Source organism: Dryobates pubescens, chromosome 17 (genome assembly GCF_014839835.1).
Source record: "Dryobates pubescens isolate bDryPub1 chromosome 17, bDryPub1.pri, whole genome shotgun sequence".
Taxonomy (NCBI): Eukaryota; Metazoa; Chordata; class Aves; order Piciformes; family Picidae; genus Dryobates; species Dryobates pubescens.
The window spans coordinates 12363327-12381105 of NC_071628.1; positions in this window are offsets into that span (position 1 = coordinate 12363327).

A 17779-nucleotide genomic window follows, 5' to 3' on the forward strand; every position below is an offset into this window, starting at 1 on the left:
ACAGTCTGAATTCAGAATGATAGCAATGAAAAAAATTTTTGGTATTCAAAAGGCTTATCTGTTGTGTATTATAATAAAGCAATCAAGGATAAAAGGTAGTCTGTGTTTTACTGAGCAAAGCAGGATGCAAGTAGAGATGTTTCTGTAAATACTTTGGGTCTTTTATGTGCAACTTTCACTTTCAGATCTATGTGGGTTTTAATTTTTTTCTTGCTAATTTATTGTTTCTGACAGTTAGTAAGAGAAATAAAAATACATACCTGAGGCTTTGGCTCCAGAAGGCTGGAGCTACTCATGATCCAGGCAGAGGTATGTATTTTTGTTGGCTCTGAGAAAAGTAACTAACTTGCTGTGTGATTTGTATTTAGAATAAAGCAAAAGCAATTTCAATGAGCACTACCTCTAAGTTTAGTCAGCCAACAATGCAGTTTATCTTTACTTACTGTTGATAACATTCATATCCTCACATTTTCTAATTATAAAGTAACTTTTTTCCCCCACAAAGATTTTATTTAATCAAACAGTTTTATTCCTCACTATACAACTAGTACAAATGCATTTTTACTTACTTATTTTTTTTAACTGAGAGGATGCCATCTTGAGCTGCATATGCAAGTCAGAATTCTTTGCATACATGTCTGATCCCTTCAATGGTCCAATCCATTTCCCTTTAAACCAAGAATAACTAGTATGTCTCTCAAACTGAACTGGTTTAGTTTTATGGAAGATTTGGTTTGACTGGGACTTTTTCCTCTGTCATCCTAAAACCATATATGCCCAGGGCTTTGCCAATCCAATCCTGAGCAAGTCTTTAATGATATATATAGAAATTATTCACCTAAAATGAGTGGTTTTGTGTAACGTTTCTTCAAACAATCCCACCAAAGAAACATGATCGAGACCACATGAAACATAAAATGTGCAAAATACACATGCTGTAAGCCATCCTTTACTATCTAAACCTGCTCCCTGTATATGAACCAATGCATTGGTCGACTGTTGTCCACAGCATTGCTGTACTGTGCGTGTAGAAAAGAGAAGTGGGAATGAATTACGAATACTTTGCTTCCAATTACAATGATTGTACATAGGCCTTCAGTTCAAATAGAAACAGTTTAATAAAGTCTATCCCTTTCCCCTTACATAGGAAATTACTTTTTGTCCTTTTAGATGAAAACACGACAATAGGGATCCATGCTTTCTTCGTCTCCAGGCTGGCCCAGTGTAATACGTGCTGCCCAAGTTTGGCATTGTGTCATGACTGCAGCTTTTTAAAGACAACCTCCCTTTGGTCCAGCTTGCCCTCAGGGCAACTCGTATCTGCTCCGTGATTGATGATTAATTTCAAATTTAGTTTACAATATCTTCTGCAACATTCAGAATTTAAGACCGCAGGAATATAAAAATCTCTGTATCAAACTTTAGGTTTAAAGTGTTGAGTGTTAATGCTCTGCAGCAATAGCTAAAACGGGATTGGAAGGTTCTGTGGAAAAAAATCCACAGATGTGAAAGTGCTAAATGTTCTCATGGTTAAATCCTTATCCCAACTCCCCTAATCTTAGAAATGGGATTGGATCAAGATTGACTTTTGCTACATGTAAAAGTTATAAGAAAATTGTTGCTGTTGGCGCAGATCTTCTGACAACACTGATATTTGGAAAAGTGCTGCAACATGCAACTCGTTTAACGAGGTAGTAAAGCCAAAAGGAAGATGATGAATAAGGATTTATCTTTTCAGGTTTTAAACTGAAGATTAAAAATGTCAATTATAAATCCTTTGTCTGCCTGACTATAAGAATGTCTTTCTGGTTTTGGTGCAAGTTATTAAAAGCACAGTGAAAAGACAACAATAAATATTTCCTAGCAATTTTCAACACAGATCCTTTAAACACTATTCATTTCTTTGTTTCCTCCTATTCATCCCAATTATATCGAGCTGATTTAAATCTATAGGAAAACTTGAATGGGATGCAGTAGACACAAAAAAACCCTCCAAACTATCAAATAATTGACAATTATGTAACAACTTCCCCCCTCCCCCCCCCCCTTTTTTTTTTTTTAAATGTTAACTGGCTATAGCAAATGTGTTCTATATAGCTTATTTTAAGGAAAATAGTCAGTAATAAAATGTAAAGCCATCCAGGCTTTCTTTACTTGCAAAATGGAGTATCATAATACTGACTTTTGAAGGAGATAGAATAATAATAAAATTTTAAAAAATACAATGGCAGTTATATCTGACTTACTTTCTGAATGGATTTTGCCCAATGTATGGTTATGATAAGTGGTCTTGTTATTCACAGCTTGATAACCCTCAGCTTCAGGGAATCCTACTTGTGATGTCATCAGGACCCTCAGACTGTGATTATAATGACCTAAGATGTTGCAGAATTCGACTGTAACAGTACATTTTTGGTAGTGATACAAAGGAAATGTAGAATTGATATGAGAAAATAGTGAGAACCATTTGGTTTATTTATCACCAGTCATTAAGTTCAGAGATCTCTTAAAATTATCCATAAGTTTGTTTTCAAATTTTACTTTTACCAAAATACTTACATTGCAATGGTTTCTTTTGCCTCTTCTAATTATGTTTTTTTAATAAGTTGTCAATGTTCAGCCTCTTTTTATACACAAGATGGTTGGACAAGAATCAGCTTTAAGACCTAGAATTGTGGAACTTTGCTCAAGTGTCTCAAAACCTTGCCCAACCCTATTGTTCCTATGACTATACATGTAATCATTAGTTCTTGTATTAGTAGCAATAAACTAAAGCATTCATGTTTAGCTTTTGACTCGTATTCAAACCTATGCAACCAAAGAGTGGATTGTGCAAATTATTTCTATAGGCTTTTCTTCTTTTAAGTTATAAAAAAAGACAGGCATTTTTAACCCTTCCTGTAGGTCTCTATGGAACATAACATACATATAAGTTATTTCTATTATTTACTTGATGGTCAAACATTTTGTGGACCATATAAAAAATTGAGGAACCTCAAAAGCAAGAATAAAGCTTTGCTTACCCTGATAATATATACAAACTTATATATTAGACTATTTGCTATTCTTTTAATCTAGGAAAACAATTTTCCTTCCTTCTATTGGAACCCCTCCAAAGACAGATTTTTGGAGCACAGATTTCAGTTTCCAGCTTTTTTTTTTAATAGTTTTTAAACTGCAGCTTCATTGATCTACTACTCCTATCTGTATGGCTCATTAATTGAAAATGAAAATGGACAATTATCATAGTATCAGTCAGAGTTGGAAGGGACCACAAGGATCATCTAGTTCCAACTCCCCTGCCATAGGTAGGGACACCCCACACTAGATCAGGCTGGCCAGAGCCTCATCCAGCCTGGTCTTAAACACACTTTTAAAAATATCTCTAATTAAAATTCAGTCACGGAAAACAACTAGATGGCAAATCATACAATCTTCTCTAATTTGCACCAAGTTGCACTCCTTAATTAAACCACAATGAAGCTGAAAGTAGTAGACTTCTGGTGACTGTCGCCTGTTGTCATCTTGTTAGATGGCAGCGCACTAAGCACTGCATTTTCTTATGTAAAGATGCTGTCAGGTAAAGTCAGAAAGAAAAGACCGTTAAAAGCATTAGTAAAAATGTGCTGCAAATATAATGGCACATGGTTTAACAGCTTGCATATCTGTAGTGGAAGGACTTGCAATATCATGTAGTAGTAGGTAACTGTATATGTGTAAGGTAGTCTGTAATTCGTCTGAAAGTGAGCTGGTTGTGCAATGAGAAGAGAGAGAAATTGGCCAGCTGGGAAAGCACTAAGATTTAGCTGGGGGTTGGGATGGATTGGGTACTCCCAGGAACATACAGAGGAAGAGAGAGACTGGGACGGAAGAGTTCTGAAAGCAAACTGGGCAAATTTGAAGGGACAGGGATGCTAGAATGGAAGCTGTGTGTCAATAGACAAGGAAAATAAAACAGGAATAGTTCCAAAATCTTGAAGTGAAATTAAGCTTTATACAGAAGCAATTTCTCCAGCTGCCTGTGGGTCCATGGGTTGCATCTACCACAGAAGACCCTGCTGGGACGTATACTTGCCACTGAAGGCTTTGAACTATGCCTGTGAAAATGTCACCGGATCCAAGGAGTGGTGATGTCTTTCTTTTTCTCTGACTTCTTAACTCTCTCTCTCCCTCCCTCTCCTTTTTCTTCCCACTTTCCCTCTGCTCCAGTCTATGACCAAGAGTTTTCACTGGCTCTCATAAACCCAACTCATCAGCCATCTGGTGTTGGTTCACTTTAATTTACTCCAAAAGAATTTTTGAATCTTATCATGACCTCCCCTGCTGCCCAGGGTTGGCTCAGGATACCACATTGTGACATCCTTCTCATGCATCTGGAGGGAACTTGTGAAGAAAAGAATGGTGATAAAAATTGAAGTCTGTATCATAGTACCTACTCACAGATACAACCAAATCAGTATTATTGAAGTAAGCTCTTGGTACCTCTGTATACATCAGGAAGTACAGGATTTTATCTGAGGTTAAGAGTGGATTCCTTCTTTATGACTCTGTTATTTGCAAGTGTCTTAACTCTTGAGATCTAACCAGTCATTTTTTCAGTGGCTTGCTCTTCTCTATACAAAGTAGGCAACAAAACAAGTTGGTGTAATCAGTACCAAAACGGGCAAAATACAAAATGTGTGACTGTGTATGGCAAAATGCTACTGGATTACTACTGTTTATTTAATATATAGCTTTAGGAAGCAGTTGGAGTAAGACCTTTCCTGACCTTCAGCTAATTATATGTCCTATTATTACACATGTTCTAAAAGCAAACTAATGTATGGAGAAAGCACTCTGTTCCCCTGAAATGCTGTGCTGTTTGCTAAGAGTTAAAAACTCAGCTGTAGATGCAGAACAAGAGCAATTTTCTGTAATGATTGCATTATTTGTTACCTGTTTGTCAGAGACAGGGACACCACTTAGTCACAAAAATTTGAGGTTTCCAGCTGTTTACCTTTTGAATAGTCAGTAAGCAATTGCAGAACTGAGGGAATCTAATAAAAGGGTGTCTTTACTAGACAATCTGTATTAGTAATAGGTTTGTAGATCAAACTCCACCATATTTCCTCACTTTTTCCTTTCCCTCACATACTGATAATGAAGTTTAGTAAATCTTTGTAAATTCAGGCCAGTATAGTTGTTTGATAATCTAGTAAGGGTGTGAAAGGAGAATGTAAAGGGCGAGGGATCTGAGTGCGGTTCACCATACCATGTGCAGGATTAGAATGAGCACATCAGTGTCATTCCTGAGGCATCTACTGTGTGACTGGACCAATGAGCCCATTTTTCTTCTTTTTAGAATTAGAAAAGAAAGTGTCAAAATATTTTTGCATTCAAAGTAGCAGGGCAAATACAGACTATGCCAAAACTGTAGAGTTTCTTCCAGAACTCACACAAAAGGTTTAGGCAAGATGGGACACTATTGATTTCAAACTGACTGTAACTTAAATCTGCCTAGACTGAGGATTACTAGATAGTTTATACTGCAAGCAAATAGCACCATCCTACTCCTCTGTACATGTAGTTCTGTAGATTGAAGGAGTGATCCCTTCTGTCTGTGAACAGCTGTACTTCCAAGAGTTTTAATGTCTCCCTCTGCAGCTGTTGCTCTGTTAGATGGTTATTTGCCTGACTTGTGGCATCAGCAAGGATTGAATTTTGTCAGCAACTCATGAAGGTCAGGCTTTGAAACAGATCTTAATCAAAATGGATGTTCTTATCTGCCTCTTTACTTCTGGCTTACTTTGCTTATCACAACTATCACATTACTAACATAATTTCTACCCTTTTAACATTAATTCTACTTGCTAGTTTTTCACACTTACTTTTAATGAAAACTATCCATTGCATCTAAAATATTCTTCACTCAAACATAAATGTTACTGTTATGTGAAGCTGGAATATGGAACATTTAGGAGGTGATAGAGAGGAAGGGGGGAAGGGGGAAGAAAAGCTAGGAATGAGTGGTCTGTATATTCCCTTTGCCCTGTGTGAGATAACTTTTTAATCCTGTAAAAGGGGAGGGAAAAGTCCATTCCCTGATAGGAATTTGTCTAGTGTAGTGGTACCATCTCCTTATCTTTTTTATGATGGGTTGAGTACATCTGCAGCATCTGTCTAGTTCATACCTCTTGCATGTCTGTTAGCTCTCCTGTACTTGACAATGTTACTGCATCACAGACTTGTTCTATAGTAAAAAACTTTGTTTAACCTGACATTGCCAGAGGCTGTGTGAATACGATGGTTTTGCTTCAAGGACTTATAGTACAAGTATACTTATAGCATACTTATAGTACAAGTTGTCTTGTGCTGTACATCATGGGTGAAAAACTGTGACATATGTGTGGAAAAGCAAGTTTGAGGAATAGCTGTTTCTAAGAATGCTAGTTATGCACTTTGGCAGTTGAAATATGTGATTTGGTAGGCTATTGACCACAGAGAGTTAGTCCACGAACTAATTAACCAATAACTAACTAAGTAACCAATACTTTCAAAATTGCTTTTCATATCTATTCCATAATTATACATACACTAGACTGATTTTTTTCCAGATACTTTATAAATGGGGGGAAAAAAAGCCCCAACAACCAAACAACACACACACCAAAAAAACCCCCCAAACTAACCAAAACCCCCCCAAACGCCACCAACCACACAAACAATCCCCCCCCCCCAAAACCCATCAAAACCAAAAACCAACCCTTTTTTTTTTTTCCTTCCCCAGAAACAAAAGGTTTTGTGAAAACATTTTCCACAATGGGTAGATGTGTGAGCTTCAGTGCTGAAGTAACTGTGCTTAACTGCACCATGCTGAGGTACAGAATGTGGTAGTCCCTTGACATGGCAGTCAATGGAACAAGTTTTTGGTGTGCGTGTTTGTTTTTTTTCCTAAAGTCAGTTGACTGAAACTCACAGAATAAGATATAAATATTTAAGAAAAGTTACTGAAAAGCTTTTTTAACAAAGAATTTTGATGAAGTAGTTTTTTCCTTGCTAACCATATTTTCAATTAAATTCTTCTCTGAAGATCATGCTGTTGTTTGTTTGTTAGCATTGTTAGACAGGAACAATGCATTGGCAATGCCTGCTCTGAATTCTTGGTCTCTAAAAAGTCTCTGGTGAATAGTTTATCAAATCTAACATGTGTTCTGTAATCTGGAGTTCCAGATCAGTTTTTCTGCTCAAGTAAATGGGTTGTGCCCCTTGTGATTCTTTCTGTTGGTAACTAAAACTTTTTATATCTTTTTGATTGAGAAGCCTGTGGAAGAAAAGGCATCTCTCTTAAAGTATCCTGAAATCTGGAATCTTACTTCTTACTCTTCAATGAAGTTTTATCAATAATCCCCAATGCCAACAGGATTTTGATAGCTATTACCTCAACAGCAGTGAGAAGATATCTTTTACAGGAGTCTCTAGTTGTACAGCTGTGGGGGGAAAAAGAAAAGTATGTGGTACTGCATAGAAAGATCACGTTTTTAGACAGAAAAGATGAAGTAAGGATATATGAACAATGTTAATTCTGGTACTTCCCAAATTTGGAGTACTTGACTTCGGAATCTTAATTTTCTTCTCATATTAGAGTAGTTGATAATTGCAGCTGTTGATTTACACAGTTTGTAGAGTGAGGAGGAGGAATTATGCGATCACAAAACTTTAACGGAACGCTCCAAAGCTGCTGTTTATTCCACTGCAAGTATTTTACTCTGTGGAAACATTGTTTGTTATGCCTCCAGAAGGGCGTTTGCAATGTCAAGTCAAGGTGCAACATCTCAAGCATAGCAGAAGATTTGCCATAGAATGGAAGTTTGATCTGATACTAACCTTTCAGTGTCCAGAAAAATTACTTCTCATACCACGCTGATACCTGCGGTAGAAGGTGTGCAATTAAGGGTTGGTCCAGTAATTTCCTTTGTGGTTTGTGATCTCTATTCCTTTGTGAATTGAGGTAATGTTGTTTTCTAATGCATGTGAAGAACCTATTTACCTGCTCTTTGAAAAAGTATGACTGAGTCATACTCAGTCTTCAAGATTGCAGAGGTGAGCAAGCATTTAGCACAAAAAGCGCTCCTATTAGGACTAGCATGAGAATAAGGTTTACTTTTGGTAGCTCTCTGGAGTCGAAGATAGCAATTTTTTTAACCTTCCAACCATACTCACAGGCCAGTAAACCAAAATGATATCCCTGTAAAATGCTGAGATCTAAATGTGAATGAGTCCTTTTTCCTTGTGAGCCATTTCTTATGGATTTATGAGCAAACCCCAAAATACTGATTTTTTTGTTTTTCCTTTTAGTGTTGGCCAGTGCACTCAATTTTAAGGTGATGGTGCACTGGAGTATAATCAAAATAGGTGTCTGAAGAACTAGATTGTTTCATGTTTCCTGGGGTGTTTTTTGTGAAAAAAGGGCAGTTCTGGTTTTGAGGGTTTTTCAGTTCCTACTCCACCCTTCTAAAAGATACATATGCTCTCCCTCTTCAGTTTTGAGAAATACCCCCAGGGCATCCTTTTTATTTGAATTGATTTTCTGGTTGTTTATCTTTTTCAGTCTGGTCATGAAAAGCACATCTGGTTCCTATTTTAATCAGTATTCCTGTGGGAGCAACATCATATTATAGAAGGCTAACAATGCTAAAATAATAATCCATAATGATGCAACTTCTGGTAATTTAAGACCGTTTTATCCACTGTTTGTAGAAGTGTGTTAATGATGTAGGCCAACTGATCTCTTTGTAGATTAAACTCACCCTGGGTCCTAATAACAGAGGAATATCTGACATCCGCATAGGCAAATGCCTCAAACTGTCAGGAATTCCTGGTTTTTTTCTGAAATGTCTGAGCATTTTATTACTTATGGAAAGTGCAAACCTGGCAGTCGTGGAAACTAAATCACTTGACAAAGGAATTGGGTAAAGTAGCCCTGGTCTACACAGAGACTTGTTCTGCCTTTCATTTGATGCAGTTCTGTGTCTAGAAGTGATAGGACTGCATGTCTTTGTGTTGTTTTTCTGTACTTTGTTAGTTGATTGAGTGCTTGGCATATACAATCAGACCACCAGAAAGCGGCAGAAGTTATTTTAATAAAAAACTGTGTGCTAGGAGTTAAACTGAGACCTGCCATTTCTAATAAGTTGCCAAACAACCTTCAAGTGGTAGGACTTGTTTTCTGTATTTCTTGTCTTGGTTTGAGCCAGCAATGAAGTGGGGAGAGTGCTATTTCCCTAATGCATACATACGTACCTTAGCAATTATGTAAAACTGAAACATGAGATCGTTGCAATTTCCACATAAGTTTGCAATAGTCCAGCAAAGCAGCAGACTCCAATATCTTATGTGACAAGGCAAGGCTTTGTTGAAGTGTGAGTCTTTCTCAGTTACATTCATATTTGTGTTGCCACTTACTTTATATCCATTCTGATACCGTCTCTGGACTAGGCTTTCACAATGTTACAGAAAAATCTGAAGAAAGTCTCCTTCAGAAATAACTTTGAGAGGTGGGGGGAATATACTCTTATTTATTGAGAAAGCTCTGGTGACAAACTACTCTAAACCTTTCATTCAGCCTTCAAATTATGTCACACTGAAACTGTCACTTTAATATATACCTGCTTCTTCCTTGACACTACTTCAGTGAAGTTTTTCAGTGAGGCAGGATGCAGGATACTTTAAATTGGAAGGTCAGATTTAATACAGGTATGGGCAAACCAGGAGTGACATTCCTGGCAAGATGACAGTGTTATACATCAGTTGTTTTAGAGACTAAACTCCAGAGTGAAAGTTGGAGTTCATGACCTCTACTTCCTTCTGTTCTGCCATGTTTTTTAGGAAGAGCTAAAGCCTGAAATGAGAAAGAAGAAATAAAATGTTGAAAATGCATTTTTTTTGTACAGGAATGTTTGGTTTAGAGCACTGTAACTGTAGTCGCCATCAGGAATTCGCCTAAAGATCTGTGTCCTTGATAGGAGAGCATGAAGGAGAGAGAAATTAAACTCAGTGGCGGGTTTCTTTACTTTAAGAAGCACTGCTCTTAATTTATCAGCTCACTTTCCTATCTTGAGACAGCTGATTAATGGATCAATATCTTATCACTTCCATAATTTTATTATTTGGAGCAAAATAAGCTATTTTTCTCATAGTTCTAAATGTGTGAATTCTATAAAACATCAGAGCAAAGCAATGCAAATTTTAGAGGAGCTAAGCTTTTGAAATACTGCATCTGAACTTCTGTAAATAATCTGTGCTTGAGGTCAGAATATCAGGTCAGGGATATCCAATGACTACACATTAAAGTACAGGAGCCAAACTATCTCTCATCACTTCAGTTTTTGGTTTGCATTTTGAAATAAACCAGGAACAAGTGCAGGGTATATATAGTATCACAGCCCTGTATTGGCAGAGGAAACGTCTTGAATAGCTTTGTTCCATCATCTTCAAACATGGTCTGCCCATTTACAAGAGGGAATCTCCATAAGATTGTGAAGTGCTTTTCATTGTTCTGATTTAAACTGATGATACCTTCCTGGTAGACGTGGACACATTTCAGTGGGGTAGATAAATGAAAATATTTCTACCTACTATGTGCAAAAGTACTTTGGAACCTTCATCATATTGTGGAGCTGTTCTATTTGCCAGATTTTCTTACATTTTTCTGTTTATAAATACTTTGTTTAGGAGGGAATTGCACAACTGAAAACTGTGGAAATATGGAAGATTGTTTTAAATGCCTCTTTGGTAAAGTGGATTTTATTATTTGATTTCTATTCCTATTTTGACACTGTAATTTCATGTTTAGAATGTTTCATTTTGAAAGGACTTTCATGAGACAAAAAAATACTTCTGTTTTATTGAAGAAAGGGATGGAGACTCTCTCTATTGTCTGTTTGGCACTTTTTAGGTTTTTCTAGTAGTCAGTTTCAAGTTGGGGGGACTGCAAAAAGTTTCTGACCTGCAATACTGCTAACATCATTGGCTATTGTTTCTGGTGGTATAATTTACACCTCGAATACAGACCTTTGGTTTAATTTCTATATTCTTGTTATCCAAGTGTCTTCTTCCCATATCTTTCTCAAATGTATCACAATTTAACTTCTATGCGAGTTGCTTTCAGGATACTTGGGCATAACTGTGTAAATAATAAAAAACCAAACCCTTCCCAATATGTGTGTATATATGGTTTCTGAAACCTGGCAGTTTTCTTCAGGAAGAAAAAAGCTTGCAAATTCCATACCAAGAGGCATATATAAGCAGCAATCACTCTGAAGAAATAACAGTTCATGTCCTCATAACTTGGCATCATAGCTGAGAAAAGTGAGGAAAAAAGAAATGTATGTTTTCAAGGCTATAAAATGAGGTAGCCATAGATCTTTGAGTTACATTCAGGTGGCCTCACTGCAGGAGCTTTTAGAATAAGAGCAACCACTTGGGGCTGTATCTTGGAGCATGTGTTTAACTTGCTAGTTTTCCCCTCTTACCGTCATATATCTTCTGGTTTTGTATACTATTTCTAAATGAACACAAGTGCTCACAGTTTTCTGTATAGATGTATCTAGGAACAGTATCTATCTTGTCAAATAAAACACATTCCCTGAATGGGATAAAGGCTCAGTAAATGATTGGAAGATATGGAACTTCTGTTACTTTTGAGAACTACTTTTCTGCCCTGCCCAGCAGCTACTTGCAGCTCAAGCATGTTGTTTTTCACAACTCTCTCCTTCACTTCAGTGCCAGAACAGGCGCTCTTTTTGCCAGGATGCTTCCATCCCTCTCTCTGCAGTAGAAGTCACTAACTCCCCCTTCTTTTGTGAGATGCTGCTGTATTATTTATGGAAGCCAGTTCAAACTTTCCTTTGGCTCAAGAAACACCTGGTTTGCTCAAACTGCTCTTTCTGTGTGTGTGTAGTGTCAATTTGGAATTTTCCTGAATAAATAAGTAGATAAGATGGAGGGGTGGGTTGGAGAGAGGCTGGAAGAAATATTTGAGGTCAACTCACTTTCTCCAAGCAGTGAGTCAAGCTAGTTAATACGTTCTAATGAATCTAAGATAGAATTAAATACAAATTTAGGTATAGTTCATGAAGTAAAATTTCTCATCTTTTCAGTGGGCAAACTATCTATAAACCAGTGCCATAATACAGCCTTTTCTGTTTAATACAGCATTAGTTTTCCTTCACTTTCTCACTACAAGTAAGATGATACCGGCTCATATCATTCCTCTGTTCTGGAATAGAAAACCCACCTGACTTCAAATGATTTTTCTTAAAAACTGATGGCATGATAAAGTCACTCTATTTAACAGCCAATATTCTAAGACAAGTATATTAAGAGCAGGTTTTTTTGTACAAAAAGAAAGCAAATAAATTATATCTGCATTATCAAAGCTTTACACATTCTAGAAACAGATGCCTTTTCAAACCAATACAAAATTCCTAGCTATTAACATTTCAAACAATAACAGCTGTCAGAAATCAATCCCTTTTGATTAACTACTCTTGGAATAGGACAGATTTGTTTTAAAATTAAACACTCTCCTAGAATGAATTTCTACAGTCAATGTTTTTTTTTTTTGCATGCTTAGTCCAAGGCAATTCAAATTATTTCAGAATTCATTATGTAATCCATTCCATAGTTCATTGTATGGGAAATATTTTATAGCCTGAGTTATGTCTTTGCTTACAGTTTAAAAACTATTTAATGCAGCTTTTGTGTTTAATTTTGTTTTCTGGTTGTTTTAATCTATTCACAAGAGTGACAGATAAATTAGGTCTCATATGGACTCAGTCAGGATCATGCTTGCTAGGATAAATTATCCTGTCACCTTCTTGAAGAGATGAGTCAGTCTGAGAGTTTGACCCAGTCTCTCCCCAGCCTGCCCCCACCCCCCCTTATTTTTTACTTTCTTTCTTTTTTTTTTTTTTTTAACAGATAAATATTTAGAGTATAGGAGAGTGCCTGATGTCATTGAGTTGGACTCCAGTTAGATCCTCTGCCACATGCTTATGTGTGTGTGCAATTCCCTGCCTAACTGCACCTGTTCAAGGTTTTCTCTATTCTGAGAATACATTTGTGTATGTGGCAAATCAGCTGCCTTTTAAATGGAGATGCACATGTAGTGCCTTCTGGGCAACAGTAGCCAGTGAACTCAGAGACTCAGGGGGCTTTCCCACTTATGATGAAGTTATCATTAAAAATAAAATAAAAAATCACTTATTCTTTCCTTCACTGATGTTATTGCAATTTTAGGTTACAAAGTTTTAGGATTTCAGATAATCTATCAATTGATGGTGCAGTTTAGTGAGCAGAACTAGAGATAAGGAGCAGAGTTCAAATGATTTCTCATTCAGAACCTCATTTCAGACACTTTTTAAAATGCTTTTTTTATTACCAAATCCAGCTTTCTGTATTTTAGGTGATTAAAAGCAAAATGCAGTTTTACATTTTAAAAAGCCCCAACCCAACAGAAAACCACACACACAAAACCAAACAAAAGCCAACAGAACCAAGCCTCAAGAAAACATCCGACCAGAAACACACGAACCCAAACCCAAACAGGTGACTTGTTTTTCATTGTCCACTTTTTGCAGTTCCAACTTTCCACTCAATTTAGAAGCAGCAGTAACTACACAACTGCACTAATAAAGTTGCTAATTGTCACAGCCAGAGATGCTTGTAAACCTTTGCTGAAGAACTTCATCACAATGCTTTTCCTTTCCAATGAAGACAAGTACAATTGCTGTTTAACACTAATGCTAATTTCAATCATGAAACCCAGTAATACAGACAAATACATGTTATCTTTGCTCAGGTGTTGATGTCTGTATTCATTAATTACTTATGTATGAACTTAATTGTTAGACTCTTAAAATAATATGATTAAACTTGTGCTGTTCAACTCAGATGCATCCTAAGAGTGCATATTTTTAACTAACTCTGATGGTGATCTTATGAAAGCACTCAGATTGGATTGCTTTATAAGTGGCACTAATTAATTAAGAATTAGGAATTATAAGATATCTCCTGGTATTCAAGAGGACAGGAAGAAAAATGAAGCAGGCTTTCCATTATTATGAAAGAGAAAATTAAAGGCAAATTTTTCAGATTTGTATGAACTTGTATGAAAGAAACAGCTTTAGTTTTAGGTATTTACACTGACAAGAAAAACAGACCTCAGAAAGATCTGAGTTTCATCTACAGCACTAGTTCTTTCCTGTTTCCACCTTTGAAAGTCAGGGAACATATTAAAGTGCTACCAGATCCTCACCACCTGATGGTTGTTCCTTCAGAATTACCGTAATAATTAGAACCAGAATCTTAGTTCCTTCCTCTTTCTAAGCCTTAAATAGCCTCAGAGAATAAAAAGGCCTTGGAGTGTTTAATCATTTATTGAAAAAAATGGAAGCAAGATGAATTCCTAAAGCTTCTTGGAAGTAGTTGTTTCAGTCAAAAGTATCTTAACATTTGAATGGCAGTAATGGAGGGCAGAATTTCTGTACCTGGGTTTTGGGGCAAAGTTTGAAGGACCAAGATATTGCTAATCATTTTTCAAGACTCACATATAAAAAGTGTGCCACCATGCTAAAAATGCATCAGTTTTCTCTTGCCAAAACTGTTCCTGCTATTAGTCACAGGGTTACATGCAGTAATGTACATGCAGTACATGGAGTTCAATATGATCAAGTGCAGAGTTCTCCACCTGGGTTAGGGCAATCCCAAGTACTGACATAGGCTGGGCCAGGACTGGCTTGAGAGTAGCCCTGAAGAAAAGGACTTGGGGGTGCTGGTGGATGAGAAGCTCGGCATGAGCCAACAGTGCAGCCCAGAGAGCAAATCATATCTTGGGCTGCATCAAGAGAAATATGGCCAGCAGGTTGAGAGAGGTGATTCTCCTCCTCTACATCACTCTCAGGAGACCTCACCTGGAGCGCTGTGCCCAGTTCTGGAGCCCCTATTACAAGAAAGATATGGACATGTTGGAATGTGTCCGGAGAGGGGGCATAAGGATGATCAGAGGGCTGGAGCACCTCTCCTATGAGGATGGGCTGAGAGAGTTGAGGTTGTTCAGTCTGGAGAAGAGAAGGCTCTGAGACCTTGTTGTGGCCTTCCAATATCTGAAGGGGGCCTACAAGAAAGCTGGTGAAGGACTTTCTAGGGTGTGTTGGGCAGTGATAGAACTATGGGAAATGGATCCAAGCTAGAAGAGGGTAGATTTAGATTAGATGTTAGGAAGAAGTTCTTCAAGATAAGGGTGGTGAGACACTGGAACAGTTGCCCAGGGAGGTGGTAGAAGCCCCATCCCTGGATAATTTTAAGGCCATGTGACTCTGGGCAACCTGATCTAGAGGAAGGTGTTGGAACTAGATGATCCCTGAGGTCCCTTCCAACCATGACAATTCTGTGATTTAACTGGAAAGAAAGAATATACATGTGTTCTCATCATTTTCTGTGATGCAAAAATAGGCAGAACACTTTATATAGGTTTGTTGACAACCAATTGATAAAAAAAGAGTGAACTTATTTTCCATTATGCCCTAAAATCTGTTGCTCTAGAAATATTCTGCAACCTATCTTTTCTTTTTTTTTTTTTCTTTTCTTTTTTTTCCTTTTCTTTTCTTTCACTGTGCAAATACTGCTCAGAAAGGTTCTGGAAGCATTCATCCACCATGTAATCTCTCTGACAGTGCACACTCTACTAGTGGAATTTCCTCGATGTTCATCCCACAGTCATTTGCCTCGTCAGAAGGTGGAGGATAGGACCCATCAAAATTCTGTCATTCCTTTTTGACTAGGTAATTAGAAATAAAGCCTTACTTTGAGTTGTTAATAGTTCTCCATTTCTGACTTTCATTTGTGGCCATTTCATGGCATGCTGTGGTAACTAATGACAGTCTGGATATTCTGGTTTTTAAATCAAAATCATCATTAATTTCTTTCACTTAAGCTGGGGAAAAAACAGCAGAGTAAAAGCTCATATAGTTGAATTTGTGCATGATGCTAGAGCAGATTGAGAATTCATTTTGAGTTTCTGCATTCTAAGCATCTACTAAAATGATTGGCAGCTGCAGAACCGATTCACAGCTTAATGATTAGTAAATATGAGACAATCTGACTCTTCCTCATTTTAATTGAGAAAATTTGGAATTAGAGTTTGGGATAAAATTATCGCTAGACTTATGTCTTAGTTCATAAGGTGTCAGGTGTCCTGATTAGGTACTTACCTGGAGCAGTTTGCTCATGTGGCTTTTCCTCTACATAACCTCAATTTATAAGTCTAGTTTCTAAACTGAATCTCTGTAGGTATGAGATTGTTTCAACAAATTCCTCTGAAAATGTATTGTAGCAAATGTGATATTGTTTCCAGCTGTTTCTACCCAGAACTGATATTAAATACTGGAAGATAACACCACCAGATCACTTTCTCTATCAGACTTTGACACTAGGTCATGGGAATTAATAATGGTCAAAATGTATCTCAGATTTAAGCTGGAAAAGCTAGTCAGAGATCACAACCAGCAGCAGATGTTAAAGCCAAGCTCTGATCCAATTGTGATCATGCACTGCAAAAGATTAAAAATATTCTGGAGGCCAGTCATGATGGTTTGGTCTTTCTGGGTGGCCTCCTTATCTTCGCTTCAACTGACCGATTCTGAATAATAGTCAAGACACTTTCAGGTCATTCAACTAGCAACACCCCATTTCAGTCCTTCCCACCACATATTAAGATATTGCCGAGATAAGATGTGTGTAAGATACCAAGAAAGACAGTATCTAAAGTAATATAGATCTGTTTTAAAGTCTTCTTATTGCTGCCATATTTTGTTAGGGCTGTTTGGCAAATTTCCATACTATCCCTCAGTTGTGTATGGGAGATAGCACTAAGGGTGACACAAAAGTAATAATACTGAAAGCACATGAACTCCCAAATGCTTGTTCACCTGAAGCAGATGATTCAAAGTACAGGATGTGAACTACAAACCTTATATGTACTTCTAGTTACTGCTGGTGTGATGAAAGGATCAACAGCCATTAATATGTGGCTACTCAGACACTCATTCATGAGGTAATGTGTGTATACTGCTCATGTGATATAATTTGGTCACATGCAGCATAACATTTGCAGAGGTCTCTAAAGACTTTAGGTTTAGAGAATCCTCTTCCCGAAACCACCCTACTTGTGAGTAGTGCAGTAACTGTGCCACCATGCTCTATGTGCATGTCTAACGTAACTTAGCATCAGAGGTTTCCCTTACTTGCTGGGAGGCAGAATTTTTATCAAGGCAATCAGTGAACAAATGGGGATATTTATTAATTCAGTGTGTCTGGCACAGTAAAAGTTGGCTTCTAAGACACAAAGTAATCAAAGCGGGAAAATTCAAAAGAAGAGAAGAAATCCTTCTACTGATATCAACAATGTTGGTTCTGCAGAAGCAGAAGTCTGGCAGCAAGAAGATATAGTATGGCAGTTAAAATGTTCTTTCATGGCTAGTTGATTGATCCTACCTGCATGCCAGGTAACACAGTGAGCATGTCTATACATCTTAGGCAACAGACTAGTTTGTCAGTCAGTTAAGTGGCCTTTGTTTTCAGGATGAAGCATTGCTATATAATTTATCTTCTAGTTTTCCTAGACAGAATTATGATAGTCCAATATTTTGCTGAAATAACATCTGCATAAAGCTAACAATACTGATAAAGGAACAGGTGAATTAGGTCTAGGTGAATCCTGAAAAGTTGTTGTGAATCAGAG